The sequence below is a fragment of the Talpa occidentalis genome, unplaced genomic scaffold (genome assembly GCF_014898055.3).
Source record: "Talpa occidentalis isolate TD23 unplaced genomic scaffold, MPIMG_talOcc4v2.1 talOcc4.3, whole genome shotgun sequence".
NCBI classification, from domain to species: Eukaryota; Metazoa; Chordata; class Mammalia; order Eulipotyphla; family Talpidae; genus Talpa; species Talpa occidentalis.
Window position 1 is genome coordinate 80,921,968 of NW_023603184.1, and position 14,474 is coordinate 80,936,441.

Genomic DNA, 14,474 nt, shown 5'->3' on the forward strand with positions numbered 1-14,474 from the left:
TTTAAGAAGATTTTGGCAAATATAAATCAGAGGAGGTGATAAGATATAATCAAAAATGGATTGTTTCTTGGATAAGGCAATCTTAACACCCTAGATAGAAGTGTTAGGACCCCAAAATGTGCATTTTCTTTTATCTTCAAAGCAACCCAAACAGTAGGAGCTAGTATTATTTCTGCTAGTAAGCAGTGTGGGGGGCATCCCAGGGATGATCCCCAAATCTGCCTGCTCTAAATGGACTATGTCATCTACCATATCAGACAAAACATCCTCTAGTATGCAAAATCTTCAATAAAATAATGTTAATGCAATTATTGTATAATTGAGACACAATTAACATGCAATAGAGGAGAACGAATATATCTCCAAATCAAGCACCCAGAGTTATCCATTCCCTATGAACAAATGTCCATTCCCTATGAACAAACAGTTTTGGCCCAAAGTGGGGAAGCTGAGAAGCAAAAACTTGCCACAGGTCTAAGGCACTTTCCGGTGGAGACCAATAGAAAGGGGCGAGGCAAGTCTAGAAGGAAAAGAACAAAATCAAACATAAGATAAAGGCTGCCATCATCAGCCTCCCCATGTTATAGGACAGGAAGAGGGGCAGCCCAAACCCCGCAAACCTGCCTATTCTAAATGGGTTCTGCCATCCGCCGCATCAACACAAAACATATGAGACTTTAATGGGAAGGAACTTTAATAAAACTAGGAAACAATACAGGTAAGGCAAAGAGTCTAGTTTCTACATGAAGCACCCAAAGTTACCCGTCCCCTCGTGGGTAAAAGTCCATCCAGATCGGCCCAGAACAAGGCCCCAAAGCCTGCTACAAGTCTAAAGCATCTTCCAGTGGGGACCCACAGCAAAGGGTCACAAACAACCGGACAAGCCCGGAAGGAAAAGAGCAAAATCAACATCAAGATAAAAGCTGCCATGGTCACCTCCCCACAGGTCTCACCCACATCTATGTCACCCAGTCCACAACCAAAAGACAAGCGCAGTTTCTTCACGTGTCTCTAGGCTCCATGTGCCTCCTCCAGGTCTCCTGGCTCCATCCTGCTTCCTTCCTTCCTCAGTCTCTTCTGCAGCTTCTCCTCTTCCTGCTCAGCTCCACCCTCCCTTGGGTGGGGCAGGGAACCTCCCCCTTTCCTGGGACCACCCTGTTACACCCACAATCTCTCACCTATGTCTGCCTCTTTCAAGTATCCCCTTTCATGCATCTCAAGCCCCTGTTACAAGTCCATACAAGTGCAATTTCTTCCTCACATGTCTCTTTTCCCGGTGTCTCCTCCAGGTCCTCTGCATTTCTCCCTCTTTCTCTTTTCTCCTTTCTCAGTTCTTCACCTCCCTGCCAAGCTGCACCCTTCCTTAGGGTGGGGCAGGGAACCCAGAACCTCCCCTTTCCCTGGGGCTGGCCATGTTACATTTCCATTTTATAGCTGAAGAGAGCAAAAAGTGATCTCCCAAATACTCAGTTTTCAGCTAGAAAACTGTTAACTTGCCATAATAGAATCTAAAATTGTGCACATAAAAGTATGTAATTATGTTAGAGAAACCCTAACATCAAAAAGTTCCAAATGTAGGGCCTCCCCGGTGGCGCAGCGGTTGAGCACTGGGTTGCGAAGCTGCCCGCGGCCTCTGCGGCACCGGTTCGATCCCCGGCTGCTCCCCGGCCACCAGAGGAGGGTCCCACATGGCGTGCAGACCTCTCCTGCCGCCCGCTGCTCCCCTCAGCAGTGTACTTCGGTCCTTCTGCCTGCTCTGCTCCCCACTCTGGCTCTGGTGAATTCTCTCACCCTCCCGCGCTTCTGACTGTACCCAGTGCAAGTATAAACAAAACAAACAAACCAGCAAACAAATAAATAAAGCATGCCTCTATAAAAAAAAAAAAAAAAATTAAAAAAAAAAAAGTTCCAAATGTAGAGATGTATAGGACAAGGTCTAGGAGGACAGCTCTTAATTCAGAGTCTATGCCCTCTCTCTTTGTGAGATTCAAGCACATTATCCTCCCAGTGCATTAATGTGATCACCAACCAGGAAGCTTCACCTAGCTATGGACCAGGTTTTTTCTTGCAGTTTCATTACCTAGGAAGAATGATTAAATCATTGCCTTTGAACTATTTCTAGCCTCCCTCCCCTCTCCATCTGGAAGCTGAGCTGGTCCAAAGTCCTACCCCTATAATCAAATGAATGATCTTATTGGTGAAGGGCTCCTATCCAAAACCTGGCTTGAAGGGCTTCAAGAATCACCTCATTAACATAACAAAGACACTTCTATCACTCCAGAAATTCCAAGAATTTTTGAAGTTTTGTGGCAGGAGCCCAGGACAAAGACCAAATAAAATTTATAATCATGTTATCAATTTATCTATCCATTGTCCAGTTGTCTGTAGTTCAAACACCTTAATGTAGTTTATTATAAAAATGGCAGAGTCTTCCTTGATGATTAATGAGGAAATTAAGGGATAGCTTTGATTGATTAGGCACACCCAGAATGATTGTGATTACTTCCGCATGCTTTGCATCCCTTAGAAGTAATTATCCTTGGTTGAGGACTAACTGGTTGCATTGGAGTGAAAGTAAGTTGCATGATAAGGAGTTTGCAATTTCTTTCCCTACTCTTACAGATGAAGCACTAGCTGCAAGTTTTTTTTTTACAAGAAGCATATTACTGTGATATTTTAGTTAAGCAACTCTGTTTAGCCAACAGCTCAATCTGATGCTTTTCATGGGGATTTTTTTTTTTTTTTGTCTAAATATATGTCTAGGAGTAAAGGTATATTATCGTTTATGTCAGGAAGTGACATGATCTCCGTACTTGTTAATCCATAAATAAGGATATGTCTATCACAGGCAGAGAAAATGAAGGGGTGGAGAAAGAAACAATGCATACCAGCAGGGTTTCTGTGTGTGCCTAGCAGAGCATGAGAAAATGAGGATGATGCCGATTTACTTTTCATTCTATTCATAACTAAAGTTGTGTGAATCTAAAATAAGCAGATATTGTCAATATATTGCACACATACTCTAAGGTTTTTGCTTTCAAAGGTTTGAGTTAATATTAATAGAAACTTTAGGGCAATTCTGAGATCTAAAGGGAGCATAGTCTGGAAATTGGAGTGCTCTGTTAGATGGAGTGGAGACTGAAGGCATGCACTCTGCTCAGTACACCAGAGTTTTGATGCAAATGCTGAAGTGACAGGTAGAGAGGAGAATTACCATGTCTGCTCATAGTCCCTGAAATGACATCCCTTGTGTAAATCTCCCTGCCAGGGGGAGGAACAGACTATCTGGTATTTTGACAAGGAAAGAGTTCATAAACACTAGAGAAAACTGGGACCTTTGGCAAAAGGGAGATCATGAGAGGGGCCAGGGACAAAAAGTCAAAAATCATGAAAAGTCTCCATGAAAATAAGCCAATACTAAACAATGTGGAAGAAATCTAGTTTCAGTGGAGGCCGAGTAGCAGTTTGGGATATCTGTTACTTCTTTTCATATCATGCCATAAAAAAAAAAAAAAAAAAGTGGATATTTCTAATAAAAATCATTCTGAATAATTTTATATTAACTTGAGACAAAAAGAAAATGAGATTTAAATGTAGATCTTTATAGCTCAGGAATAAAAGGTGTTCACACCCACAAAATTGACTTGAGTGATTTAAGCTTCCCACTTAGCTATAGGATTTATGTTGCTGTTCCTTATTAGATGAGGATGAAGAGGGAGAGTCCCTGAGAGTCCCAAGAAGACTAGGAAAGAGACAACATCCTTGGCAACACTTGCAGCATCTTATATTGACAAATTCGCATTGAACTTGCTGCATAGCCCTTTGTGTCGCCATAGCTACTGTAAAGGATTCATTATTCATTAAGTGATGAATATACTCAAAAATTGCAGCCACATGGGCTGCACAAATGCATTTTCATATTATTAACATGTTGCCAACTTGCAACTCTTGGAAGTCTGAGTAAATGTTTTGACAAGAGGAGACAGCAAGGACAAATAAGAAGTAGCGGTCTTGAAGAAATTCAGCCCCACTTCTAACAGCTTTCAAGTCTTAAGAGTGTTTTCGCTGGGGCAGTACCAGATAAATTGCTCTTATATGTGCATGCAAGAGGCTAAAATTCCTTTGAAAGTTTATAATTTCTCATGGGAAAACACAACATAAAAGTTACTTTTACTCATAGAAAAACAAAACCATATTTTCCTGTCAACCTTTGCTGTTGGGAATTTCAAACTTTTTGCATTTTTTTCCTGTGATTCTTAGCTGGCCCAAGGGACAGGCGTTTACAACATAATTTACTTTCAACATGTCTCTGTAAATCATTGTAATACTCTCTATTGCTTGTGGAGAGGAGAAAAAGGAAAGAAGCTCCCACTGGGGCTTCTTGTCCCACTTTCCCTTGGCTCCACCAGGAGCAGACAGGAACAGAGACTTTCCCTTTTAATGTCCAGACTCAAAGACAAATGCACACAAAGGAAACATCACACAATGAGCACAGGTAAACTTAGAACTATGGGCAGCCTTCCAAGGAAAAGATTGCATTTTAAGATTCATTGGCAGAGGGAAGATTTGCCCAGGTCCTGTGGAAATTGCAGAAATTCTCAAGTCATTCTAGGGTAGGTGAGTTGCCCTCGGCCGAATGACTTAAAATATTTTTCATAAAAATTGTAAGGACCCATAGCCTACTTATGCCAAGCTATTAATATCAAGGATCATTCAGTTTTACATGAGAATTTGATGACTTATACACTGGTTGAACCTTCACCTTTTACAACCTTAATGGGGATTTATTAGCTATTTCACAGTGTGTAAATTTGAATCTAGGTCAGATGAGAAAGAAAAATAGGGCATATCAGGCCTAAAGAATAACCTGAAAAATAATGTATTAGGGCAAAAAAGATAAGGTGCAAAATTAAACAGATGATTAAAAGTGTCTCAATCCAAGATTTGAAGACAGAATCTGATTAAGTTAGGTCTGTATAGATGATGTGAACTCAAATTCAGGCAACTGGCGAGCCTGCTTCCTATGCAAGCTCTGCAGATTAAGGAGTTAAAATATTGTATTAACCTGCTTCTGCTAACTGTCCATAACAGGAAATGTAACCCAGGTGGGTTTGATATTCCCAAGATTAAAGCATACGTCTACCATCAAATGGTCACTATATTAAAGTTGTTTTAATGAGGCCTTGAGAGATAATGAATGAATGTCACCAATTCACTACAGAGGAGACAGCCTGACCTTCTTCTGACCTCTTTGCTGCCAGGTATCTTAAACAACATATTAGTTCTGCTTAAAGCCAAAATGGGATGGTCCAGAAGATAAGAACAGGCCAAATGCTTAGGAGAACGACTTTTGCTGGTGTGAAAGCCAGCAGAAAAAAAATTTCCCCCTAGAGTCCTTATAAAAAGAACACCATGTAACAGGATGAACATCGTCCTTGCTGACACTTTTGTCTCAGACAGGCCTCAGCTTCATCAGGTCCATTCATGTTGCCCCCTCAATAGTGTCCATGACATCATGCAAGGGAAATACCACTCGGTAAAGGCATGGGTGGACGGCTGTTATTTAAGGATATAACTCTCTGCTGGTTTAACTTAATCCTGAGTAAATTTTAGAGGATTTAGAGGCACTGCTTATCTTTCAGGTAAGCCTTCATAAATACAAGCATTTGATAGATTTAAGATAGCAGTGTATTAGAGATTGTACTTGCTAGAAACTACTCAGGGCAAAGCCAACTTATTGTGATGCCACTTGTTTTTCCAGGTAGTAGGAGTAGGGCGTAGGTCTTTGTAGGGACTGAAAATCCACAGTTGGATTTTCTGGAATAAAAGACAATTTGTTTTCTGCTAAGAGCTGAACTAAAGGGATAGCTATGATGGGAGAAGAGGAGGCAGCCGTGCAATCCTTTACTGCCTATGCTGGTCTCTGAGTACAAAAAATATCTAACAAGGTAATAATTCAAGTGAGGATTTAAGACTGAACCAATATAGTTTAGTAAGTACTTTAAGTTACAGTGGTCTCAGATCTCTCTCCATGAAAGAAAAAAGACATATGTTGGATGGAATTGATGGAGTTTACATGAGCCTTGTATTGGAAATTTTCTCCTAAATAAACTTTTCAGGAACGTTTACAGATGCATTAAATGAATGTTGTGATTTGTCTATATGTGTACAGCCTCCACATTTTTAAGGATATCTTCAGTTCAAAACACTGAAGAGAACTTAAGTGTGAGGGGAAAATCCTCAAAATTATTTTCCAGGCCAGATTTATTTTGGCAGTCACATTCAGGAAACTATGTAGTATACCAAGTGTTAAGTATTGTATTTGGACACTAATCCATAACTGTAGTCATCAGTTTACTGACAACCATCTGCTTGGACACTACTCCCACGTTCTAATAAGTGATGTTAAATTAAAATGGCAACAATTTCGGCAGCAAAAATTAAAAAAAAATAAAAAAAAATTAGTACCCTGGAACTCATACCAAGAATTGTGCGTCAAAAAGTAGTGATTCTATGTAATCATTAACCTATACGTATAGATAACGAGAGTTACCTAACTCTTTCCATTTAAAATTCTTGAAAGATAGATATGTTCATTTGCATTATTTACACTTCATGTGCCTACCCACAGAAACCTTGTTTTGCCAGTGCAATTCACTGTTGAGTCCTCACGGAGGCTAAGAGTAGCAAATCTGAGACAGAGACATCACAAGACCAGAAACTGGCACCACAAGAACAGAAACTGGAGGTGGGGGGTGGTGGAAATGATTAACATAGCAGTTAAACAAGCCACACAAAAGTAAAGTATCTAGAGATGCAGACTGTACACATACTGGAGGTGGCTTATGGAGGTTGGGGACCATTGTAAAATAAATAAATAATCACTAGTCCTTTCAAATCTACCTAATCAAACCAAATATAGAAAATATCCTTTGGCACCAAGCCTAGAAATAATTTAAAAGCAGTTAACAATCCCACAAAGGAATGAACCCTTCTCAAAGAGAAGACAGTTGTCAGTGCAACTTCTGTGCTGGCAAGATGCAGCTCTCCTGCCCACATGTGATGATGCAGGTGCTTCTCGTCACCAACCTTCTGCCTTTGCAAAGCAGCAGAAGCAGCTCTCCTCCCCGGGCTGCCCACCTGTGTCTGTGCAGGTCTCTCTAACAAACCTGTCCCTTTTGGGGGCAGCTCTCTCTGGCCGCTTGTGTCTGTGTAAGGGCCCGGCCTGGCCCAGCCCAGCCCTGCCCTTTTATAATAAGCCTGCCCTTTTGAATATAGCCAAACATCTCTGCCTCATAGGGGAACTCATCTGGGGAAACACCGTGTGCCACTGAAAGGGGAGCTCTGATGAAACTTTTTTTCTCAGAGTTAACCACAGGACCCCACTCTCTGAACCCAACACCTCTTCAAACCAACATCAATTCCTAGTTGTCAAGTGAAAGTTTTCTGTTATTATCTTCACCTCAGTTATCTCATGTTTACGAGGTGGATTTGTAGCTTAAAATATGTTGGGCACACTTGGTATTCTTTTTAATACGTGTTTCAGGCTTAGACATCTTGCTGGAGATACAGAACTCCATAATCAATAACCTACATGATATGTACCCTTAAATGTTTCACAGTCCGATTCAAATAAAAATGCTCAAAACCAAACACACTTTTCCCCATCCTCACTACACAATATTCACCAAAACTGACCTTCTGGTTTTATCAAAAAACTTTTTTTTGTCAAAATTGCCCATTTTGGCAACCTATGGTCATTACTGAATTATCTTTTTTTTTTTCCCATAAACTAGTTAGTCACAAAGTCCTGGACGTTAAATTATACGTGGATGAAAGCACAATATAAATCTGCTTAAGAAAAGATAAAGCATTGGCTCATTTACCAGAAAAGTTCTGTCCTATTTGGTTCTATGGCTTGACTTCTGTCCTTGGGTCTTCCTGGGAGTTTCTCTTAACTCTGCTTTCTTCTGTGTTGTTTTCCCAAAAGTTCTGTCCTATTTGGCTCTCTGGCTTAACCTTGTCCTTACGCCCTTGTGTGAGCCTCCTTACTCTGCTTTCTTCTGTGTCATATTCTGTAGCTGGTAGGGTCTCTAACTGGGGTGACCAGAGGCTACCCACAGCTCCAGACTCCTAGACCATGCTCTCAGCAACTCCAGCTGAATAAAAATGCTCCTTCCTCAAAATTTCTACGACTAAATCTGGAACCTAATTTAACTTCTCTGTTTGACCCTAATTACTCATCTCGGGTAGGAGGAGGGAGCCATCTGATTGGTCAGTCAGATTACACATTTACACCTGGAGGAGGCTGAATTCCATGCCACTTAAAGCACAAGAATAACGGTGTAATAGTAAATTAGAGGACAAAAATCGGGTGGATGCTGGCAGAGTATACCAAGAATGTGCAATTTTTCTTTTTTTTCCTAAGCATGAGCAACATATAGAACAAAAAAAAAAAGTATGAATATATTAAACTACACCTCTAATACAATGTTTACTATACAGTGAGAATTAGTAAAAAGTTGGCATGTTTTGGAAGTTGTCTTGACTCCTCTGCCAAGCTTCTGTCTATATTTATTTCCTGAGCATGCACCAAAAAATATAGCAGGGTTTAATGATTTGAGTCCTTCAAGATCAATTCTTCATTTGAATATCAGGTTATTAATTGAGTTTTCTCTAACTTACGTAGAATAGTTCAAGGGAGAGACTGAAATTAGGTGTGTTTTAGTTTGAAGAAATCAAACTCAGGCATGATTTAAATCATGAACATTAAGTACTTAAAAAATTTTCATACTAATTTTACCCACCAACTGTTACTTTCCATTACAAATTAAACAAAAGAAAAAGCTTAATTCATAAAAGAAGATTTGGGTTAGGTATAGGGAGTAGATGTTTCCATTCAGGTGGAATATTCCTCAGCCACCCCCAGGTAGACGGGCATGGGGCCGGGCTCTGACACCCCACGAAGGTGGTTTCTCACCCCTGCTCCTGTCTGATCCTTTCTTAAGAAGAAAACAGAAAAGCTCTGAGCTTGGTACTAACATATGTTCGCCATGGGCAAAAGGACATGCCCTTCTCTTCTGCTATATTCCTGTTAAATTGTAAAAGATGTGATCTGCCCCGAAGGGTTTGTTTGAGAGAGTCTCAAAATTCAGGCAATGGAATCACCTGAAGAACTTGTTAAACCACAAATGGCTAGACTCTGGCCCCAGAGCATCTGACTCAGCAAATCAAGAGTGATCCTGGGAATTTTCATTTCTAAAGTGTTCCCAGATGATGCTAAAACTGCTAGCCCAGGCATCCCACTTTGAGTATCGCTAGTTTCAACATTACCCCGTCGTAGAAAAATTTTTAAAAAAGGACATTGGGAATTCTTTTAGAATTAAATGCCTTTGAAATGAAAGTTCCTGAGTAGTTCCATACACTTAAGACATGTATTGTAAACCCCTATGTGTAGTTTTTCTTAGATTCTCTTTTAAAATTGGGCCTTATAGAAGCCTATGGTCACTGTTAAAAGTTTTAAGAGACTGGAAATCTTCTTTCAGGGAAATCTGGCTTATGACTTTTTCCTGGTGATTGAACATTTCATACCAGACAGGCTTGATTCTTTCTCCTACCCTGTCTCCAGTGAACAGATTTTCCCTCCTCAACTGATAAACAGGCCTCGAAATTTTAGAGAAGGTCTACATCTCTGTCCTTTTTTATAACTCTCCACACAGTGAAAATAAAGTGCCCATCTTCTCTGATATTTGGGGTCCTTGTGGCTTAGTATAATATACCAGTGTAGGGTAAGAGAGTTAATCAGGCTTTATACACTGCTAGCCTCTGTGGCTATCACCTGAGGCCTTGATTGTGTTAATGCAGAAGGCGCTTGGGGGCGTGGGCGCACAGCATGCAGGCCTGATTGGGGACACCTGGACTATGGGTGTGCGTGCACGTGTAAGTGCGCACACTTGAGCCTAGAGGCGGTGTAAGCTCAGGGAAAAAAGATGTGTGACTACAGAAGAGGTGAGACCACGAGATGATGTAAGAAGAGAACGACGCCATACAGATGCCAGGAAGATCCCAGAGAAAGAGCTTAAAGATTTGTGGGGGGTTGGGAGGATCGGGGCTTGGCTGCCAGCCTGCCAGCCTCCTAGCCCTACCCAACACTGCACTCCCTCTCCCCCCAACCTTTCCTGTGCCTGCCTCCTTACATGCCAACCTTCCTGCCTGGTGTGCCTGTGTACCTGGTACCCCGAGAGCATTAAAGTCTGAAAAATCCACTCAGTGCTCCAGGACTCTCTTCTACCTGAATTGACAGTGAACCTGCCCTGTGCCTGCTGGCACTAGAGCCAGCAACAATATTATACACAGATTCAAATGTATACTGCTGTACTATTTACAATAGCTAAGCTTTGGAAACAACCCAAATGCCCAGAAATAGATGACTGGATTAAGAAGATGTGGTCCATATGCACCATGGAATATTACTCAGCATTCAAAAAAGATAAACACATGCAATTTGCAGCAACATGGATGGTGCTGGAAGGGATCATGCTCAGCGAAATAAGCCAGAAAGAAAAAGAAAAATACCAGATGGTCTCACTCATAGCAGGAATCTAGAAAACTTAAATAAGGGACCAGGAAAATGAATAACTATAAGAAAGTGAAAATCAAAATCAACAAAAACTATGAACCAGAGACACTCTATGGGGGGTGGAGGGGTGGGGAGGGGAGGGATTGGGGTCAAAATAAGGGGGTTGCAATTGTATGGGGAATATAAAATAAAATTTATTAAAAAAAACAAAAAAAAAGAAATTGACTCTGAGCATTGCCATTGCCACCTATCAGATTTAGTAAACAAACTCTCCAAATAGCAATTAAAAAAAATAAATAAATAGGGCCTCCCCGGTGGCGCAGCTGTTGAGCGCTGGGTTGCGAAGCTGCCCGCAGACTCTGCACGCCGGTTCGATCCCCGGCTGCTCCCCGGCCACCGGAGGACCCACATGGCGCGCAGACCTCTACTGCCGCCGCTGCTCCCTCAGCAGTGTACTTCGGTCCTTCTGCCTGCTCTGCTCCCCGCTCTGGCTCTGGTGAATTCTCTCACCCTCCCGCGCTTCTGAATGTACCCAGTGCTTGTATAAATAAATAAATAAATCTTTAAAAATAAATAAATAAATAAATAATAAAAAATAATAAAAAAAATATATAGTGCTGTAAGCAGCTTAGATGGAAGATGGAGTGATTTGGAAAACTGTTAGTTTTTGTGGTAAGTGGTTGTAGTGCCAGGAAGGCACAGAGCAGGATCTCTATGATCCTATGCAGATGGGTAAAGGAGAGTCCTGGAGCCCTCGGTGGATTTTCAGGCTTTTATTGAGCTTTTACCAGGCACACGGCAGGCAGGGGGCCAGGGGACCAGGAGGCTGGCAGGCCTCCTAGCCCCTGGTGAATCTTCACTCTTCCTGTGCTCTCTGGCGTTCTCGTGGTCTCTGCTTCTCTGCTGGTGCTGCTCTCGTTCTGCTACTCTTCCTCTTTCTTGTTCTTTCTCTCTCTCTGCTCTACTGGTGTCCTCATGATGCTGCTCTTATAAGCCAGTCTCAGCCCAGGTATATCCACCTATGCATGCCCACACCCTACTCCAGGTGCCTGCTATCAGGCATGCAGGTAGGACTGCAGGATCCATCATCAATGCCAATGGTGGGAGGGCAGAAAAGCCTGACAATCACCTACCCTACAGGGCCTCCCTGGTGGCTCACGCAGTTGAGCACCGCCCTGTGAAGCTGTTCGCAGCCTCTGCAGCGCGGGTTCCATCCCGGCCAGCCAGGGAGGTACCCACATGGCGAGCAGACCTCTCCTGTCTCGCCCGTTGCTCTCCTCAGCAGTGTATTTTGTCAGTCTGCCTGTTCTGTTCCCCACTCTGTCTCTGGTGACTCTTTTCCTCCCGCGCATCTGGCCTGTACGCCGGTTCTTGCATAAAAATAAATTTAAAAAAATCACTTACCCTACAGTGGTTCTATTTGTGAAGATGATTCTGCAATCAGTAATCATACAGGGAATCTAAATAAAATGTATATTTAGATAGCCTAAAAGCATATAGGGACCTATCTTATAGAAAGATGATTCCAAAATGCATAGATAATATAATTACAAACAAACTAGACATCACAATGAGACAAAATTCTTTAAGTGAACTTTTCCCTGCATCAACAGGCTCCTCTAGGTTACCTTGAGTAATAAATAGGAGGAACTTAGGAACTCACGAATGACTTGAGGAGGTGACAGTTCCAAGGCACATGACCACAGTTTGCATTCCAGCTGGGGTTGAGAAAAAGTAGGATCCCTTCTACTATAAGTTGGTAAAATTCTTCCTTTTTATGGTCTGATGTGTAGTCGTTCGACTTTACCAAGTTGCAAAGGACAGGAATCTGAGTTGATGTCATTCACTGTTTTCTCCTCACACACCCCAGCTTTGGAGATCTATTGATAACTGTTGCGTCAGCAACACCGCATGGATAAAGAAACAGGAGTCATGGAGAAGGCTACACAATGCATGATGCTGCTGAAAAAGCAAGATCTTGGCCTTTGCATTCTTAGAATAACCATACAGCATCAGTTGTGTGGAGAAAGACAGAGAGAAAAGGGAGGGGTGAAACTAGATAACAGTGCTCTGTCATCTATAGTGTCAGGGGTTTTGAGTCCCCCTCCCCAGGCACTTCTCATCTGCTTGATGGCTCAGTATTGTGATTGAAATCAAGCCCTAGACCCCCAGCCTAGGTTTCAATCTTATCAACAAGGCATTCCACTGATCAGTTTCTGGGGTCCCTTCTCATATATCAGTCAACATCCACTCCCCCACCCGCGCCCCCGGGGCTTTTCCAGTCATACCTCCTGATACATATCCTTCTCAGGCTGATCAAGCTTTCTGCTCTAGATTGATTTCAAAGGCACCTTGTAGGGTTGGGCTCCTATAACTGATTGACCGGGCAGTTCTGACCTTGTGTAGTAATACAGAAATGTAGGTAACAAAAAAGGTGGCCAAGCAGGCCACTTAGGATTAGTGGACCCACAGATAACACTTTGGTGTTACAGAGAGATTGCCCATCAGTTGGAAAACCAGTATATATTGGCAGATGGCCTCCCTGGTGGTGCAGGGGTTAAAGACAGCACCATGGGCACCTCCCTGGTGGCGCAGGCAATTGAGTAAAGCGCTGTGGAGCTGTTCTTGACCTCTGCAGTGCCGTTTTGATCTTCGCTGCCAGCCACGGAGCAACCCATATGGCGAGCAGACCTCTCCTGTCTTGCCCACTGCTCCCCTCAGCAGTGTATTTTGTCACTCTGCCTGTTCTGTTCCCTGCTCTGTCTCTGGTGAGTCCTCTCACCCTCCCGCGCATCTGGCCTGTACCCCGGTTCTTGCATAATAAAATAAATCTTAAAAAAAAAAAAGACAACACTATAAAGCTATCACCAGCCACTGCAGCACAAGTTTGATCCCTTGAAGGCCAGGGAGAAATCCACACGGTGCAGCAGACCTCTCGTGTCTCACCTGCTGCTTCCCTCAGCAGTGTATTTCAGTAGATCCTCCTATTCTGCTCCCCACTTTGTCTCTGGTGAATCCTCTCTTCCCGACCCCTGCACAGCTGGCCTGTACTTCAGTTCTAATATGCATAAATAAATAAACCTTTAAAATTTTTTTTTAAAAAATGGCAGAAAGATAAATCTTCCTGCTCATTTAGTGTATGAGAAAATAAAGGAAATGAGAAAGATATTGACATGATGCATGTAAAGAACTTACTTCAGTGTCTCATTCTGAGTAAGATGCAATTTTTTTAAGCCATGGCACCATTTTTCAGGAATTTATACAGAATCGACATGTAAACAATCCTAGGTGACATAGTCTATGGCAGAGCTAGCAACACATAATAAATGAAATGGAGAAATGGGAGCAACCAACTCAGTGTGGGGAGACTACGGAAATAAATAAACAAGGAAGCAAACAAACAAATAATAAATAAGATGGGACTCCTTAAAGCTGGTGTAGGCGTTCATCCCATGTTAGAAACTACAGATTTATTAAGCAGATACAAAGGAACATAAGTGATTTCACTATGAAATCTACATAAAATGATGCCTCATTCTGATGTAATATAGATGCGTTTGATCAGAACTACTTTTCATTTTGGTTCAAGTATAATGTAGAGTACGTATTTCCTAAAGGTGGTAATTTATCAAAATAATAGAGAAGCTCCTAAGAAAGGAAAGACAGTAGGGGTGGAGAAGCAAAGGACTATACTTTTCAAAAGCTTCCAGGTGTTTCTGGTTATCAGCAAGATCTGGAAACTTTTGGTTTTCCTCCCAGGCTGAACACTGAAATCACCTTAGGCCATTTAAAAACTATCCAAACCTAAGGTCTGGCTAGTGATCCTGTAACAGGGTGGTCCCCAGATAAAGGGGAGTTTCCATGTTCCTTGCCCCACCTAAGGCAGGGTGGAGCT

At 42.1% G+C, this 14,474-nt stretch overlaps 1 long non-coding RNA gene across 3 annotated transcripts in view; it reads right to left on the reverse strand.

Annotated features, from left to right (window-relative positions):
- The window catches only part of LOC119254745 (uncharacterized), a 58,096-nt gene extending 49,931 nt beyond the window's left edge, over positions 1-8,165 (reverse strand). For all 3 annotated transcript variants that reach the window (XR_005127338.2, XR_008553414.1, XR_008553415.1), the window contains exon 1: positions 7,887-8,165. This is a non-coding gene — a long non-coding RNA (uncharacterized LOC119254745). The remainder of the gene's footprint in view (positions 1-7,886) is intronic.
- Positions 8,166-14,474: the final 6,309 nt, after the last annotated feature.